A 4618-nucleotide genomic window follows, 5' to 3' on the forward strand; every position below is an offset into this window, starting at 1 on the left:
TTTACCTGGTCGGATTTAATAAACCATTTTGATGCTCGCGCTATTTCAACAAGCGACCCTTTAATGAACTTTATCTTCTCGTTTATGACGTCAAAATGTATGAGTTTAAATATGAGTTAATTGTTTTTAAGCATTTGTATACGATTTTATTTTCCGTTTGTCAAACAATATTTCTATGTATTGTTATTATATCTGAGTGATTGAATATAATTGTAAAGCTACAGTTACTTTTTATACAATGCTCATATAAAACTTAATTCATTAGCCATTAGCCATTAACCATTAATTAATTATTTAAAAACATAAAGCTTATGAATTTATTATCAATCTCAATCGAGATGCTGATGAAATTGCGATAAAAATTACTATCTCAGATTATTATGAATCAAAACATAATCATAATTATACAGATCTATACAGTATACGATAGTCAAAATGTTAATGTAAGCTGTGATAGATGTTATAATATAATATAAAAATATGAACTGTATATCAAATAAGGATTAATAATATTATTTACACGTACTTAGTTGTAAAACAATTATTTTACATAAGTTATTATTATTTCTTAATGATACGATTTCCTATACGCAAACAATTTGTAATCTTAGACACACTACGAAAATATATTATATATTCTAAAATATAATGTACAATTTTTATCAAGTGTTAAAATATGCTATAGGAAACCGTGTTTATCTAATAAAAAAATGTATTAACACATAAAAATATTCACTACCAATAACTTTTGAAAACATATTACGGGAGCTCAGTTTATGACGAACAAAGTCCCTAAAACTGCATATTATGTTAGACTTGTTAAAGTATCGTAAACAATTTCATTCTAACATAGAGCGTGTATTCCATCAGTCGTCAGGTTGAGAATGTCAGAATAATAATATACTCCACGGGATTTCTATATTATCGTAATAAACTGTAATACAATTTTGCTACTATATATAAATATCTTGTCACGGTGTTAGTGGCTGTACTCCTCCAACACAGCTCGACCGGAATTTTGTTTGTATATTTGGCAGATATGAGAATAGGCTGTAAAATAATTTTCACCCTCGTAACTACCACTCTCCATTTTTTAATATCGATTTTTGTATTTTTGTAACATCGATATGTACAAAAAATGAATGATTGTATGTATGCCCTTTATACTTGCCTTAACGGCTGGACCAATTGTTATAACAATATTTGTGTGTATTTGAGTAATTTACTAGATGGTCTACATTTTCAGTTGGACCTAGTAGGTCCAACCCGGGGAGGCGATCAAACAGGAATTTTGAGATTTACGAGAGCAATTTTTATTTATAATTAATTGTTATTGGTTACAAAAGAATAATTTATAGAAATTATTATTATTTTCTTGTTTAGCAGCCATTCGTTTTATCACCATTTTTAAACAATATAGAATTTTTTTACTTACGATTACTGTTAATCAACGCACGTAGACGTACACCGAAGAATTGAGGAACAGCGAACGCCGAAAACTGTACTACATGCCGTGACGCTTATCGATCCGCGAACGTCATTTTCGATGGTGATTTGCAACGAGAAACTCACTTTGACGTCCACGAGTTGAGTAGATTTGTACAAACGAATTCCCCAAACATCTTTTCAGAACAACGCATAACGTATGATAGAATTATGTATCCAATCACAAGTAAAAGCGGTAGATTAAAAAATGCTCCTAAATATACCCGGAGGCACAGGCAAAACCTTTCTCATTTCACTTATTTTACGATCACGAAATGATACTGAACTGGCAATCGTGTCATCAGAAACTGCGCGACTCTTTTGGATGGTGGCCAAACAGCGCATTCAGCACTGAAATTGTCGTTGAACATGCAAATCACTGAAAAACCAACAAGCAATGTCTTTAAAAATATTCCGAAATGGATAAAGTACATCAAACATGTAAGCTCATAATAAATGATGCACGTATTATGACACACAAAACTTTATAAAAAGCTTTTGATCGAACAGTAAAAGATTTAAGAAAACATCTGGTTGTTTTCGGTGTCGCATCGCCAGTCTATTGGTTTTCAAAAAATTACAGAAAACATCAGTGGCTCAGTTTACGAGCTAATGGGCTATATTAGTAGCCAAAAACATTGATATCAATTAAATCGATTTTAATAGAATTTAAAACGGAATTCCAGTGACACGAAAACGTACAAGTCCATCGATACTGTAATGATTTAACACGAAATTGTCGACTATTCATCCGAGTTCTTAAATCCACTTCATCTGCCTAGCATACCATCGCACGATCTAGCATTGAAAATTGGAGTGCCCTTCATTCTTCTGCGAAACATCTACCATGATTCTACAATGGTATCAGCGTTTTGTTGACAAATTTGATGTTATCGAAGCTACAATTTTAAACGGACATTTAAATACCAAAAAAAGCGGGTAAGTCGTGGATGTCGCTCTGTTGTACTGTAGGTTACTGTAATGGATGGGATTAAATTTGAATGCAATGATAGGTATCATTGTATACGAAAAACGATTCTGAACGGAGATGATTTGTCAGTCTAGGATATATTATATTTAAATATTGTCATATATTCTATTTTAAACAAATATTTTATTTTTCGATTAAGACGCATTTTGCATATGACATGGTTAATCAATTAGTGTAGTTATCATGTAGTTATCATAATTCATAATACCTTATATATACGAACACCTGGTTTGAGGATAAATCGTTATCATTACGCGATTTCATAAAAATTTAAAACTCAAACGCTCAAAACATTTTTCCTATAATGACGCTTCAAATTTTCTCCATAGCTATTTGAAGCAAAACTTGTGGAAAACTTGGTGTTAAATTTTATAACCTTAGATATAAATACAAACAATATTATGAATTTTGAAGTACAAAATAATTTGCAAATATTCATGGTTTTGACGAATTTTTGTCAATATTTAACGCTAATAAAAATTTAATTTGAATTTCCGGTGGACATTTTTTTTTGTGATTAAGATTGACAAATTCGTTAGGAATCTTGTATTAAATTTACAAATCTTAGATTTAAAAAGAAAATTTTTTATGAATTTCTAGCTTATAATAATTTGCGAATTTTCGTGATTTTTACGTATGTTGTCAAAATTTAAATTTAAATGCTTGTAAAAAAAAATGTAACTATAGGTACATATCTTGTATTTTTCAACTGCTATTGTAAAAAATATTTTAGGAGCCTTGTATTAAATTTTCAAATCTTAGGTATAAAAGGAAAATTTTTTATGAATTTCTAGAAAAAATAATTTACGAATTTTCGTGATTTTTACGTATATTGTCAAAATTAAAATTTGAATGCATGTAAAAAAAAAAATGTGGCTATATATTTCTTTTATTTTTCAACTGCTATTGCAAAACTATATTATGAGCCTTGTATTAAATTCTCAAATCTTAGAATTAAAAAGAAAAACTTTTATGAATTTCGATCTAAGATAGTTTGAAAATTGCCGTAATTTTTACGCATTAAGTCAATATTTGAACTTCAAATGCTAATAAAAAAAAATCGTGCCTATGTATTCTTATACTTTTTTAATCACTATAAGAATAACTTATGAGGAACTTTGTATTAAATTTTCAAGTATTTTGATAGGGCCAAAAAATGTTTATCGACACTTCAAAAAAAAATTTTCAGACAAATTGAAAATTTCAGTCGTCTATAAATATCTCAAAAAAAGTCAAAATATTTTGAAAATTAAATCATGTAAAGAAAATGCCAATCTAAATAACTGATAAAATTTTCAAGTATCTGCGACTTATACTTTTTGAATAATAACAAATATTTAAAATCGTTTCAGGATAAATCGTTATCGTTACGCTATTTCGTAAAAAATTTAAAATTCAAACGCACTTAAAAGTTTTCCTATAATGATGCTTCGAGTTTTCTCTATAGCTACTTGAAGGAAAACTTATGGAAAACTTAGTGTTGTATTTTTAATCCTTAGTTATAAACGCAAAAAATTTTATGATTTTTCAACTATAAAATTACTTGCAAATTTTCGCGTTTTCGACAGATTTCTTAAAATTTGAACTATAAACGCTTATTAAAAAAAAATTGTGACTTATGATTTTTAAATTTTTATAGCTACGATAAGAACAACTCATAAGTTACAATCAAATAAAAATATCGATTTGGTCGAAAACTGGTTTTGCGTAAAAATTCCCGTTTTTCTGTCATTTTTTTTTGTTTTTCTCGATTTTTTTGAAAACTGTAGGAAAATGTTTACTTTTGACCTCTATAATGCATCAAGGATCTTCACTTTTACATTGGAAACCACCCCCAAACTTTGAAATCTAAGTATTATTTCGACTAGGTATGCTGTATACAGACACAAAAACAAAAAAAAACAAAAAAAAAAACACACATCATTGTAAAATCAATACATTCATCACTTCGTTCAGAATCTAAAATGTACTGTTGGTACGTATTCTAATAATTACTAGAGATATGCCGATCAAATTCAAATAATTTCCATTTCCCTGTGTGGTTCATCTTTTTTCAATGATCTTCAACAAAGCAAAAAAAAAAAACAATCGCTGTTTGGTTTGAATTTGGAAAATCCATGCTTTTTTGTATGTGGCCTGCTT

Source organism: Diuraphis noxia, unplaced genomic scaffold (assembly GCF_037042655.1).
Source record: "Diuraphis noxia isolate RWA-SAM2 unplaced genomic scaffold, SU_Dnox_SAM2 contig0001, whole genome shotgun sequence".
Classification (NCBI taxonomy): Eukaryota; Metazoa; Arthropoda; class Insecta; order Hemiptera; family Aphididae; genus Diuraphis; species Diuraphis noxia.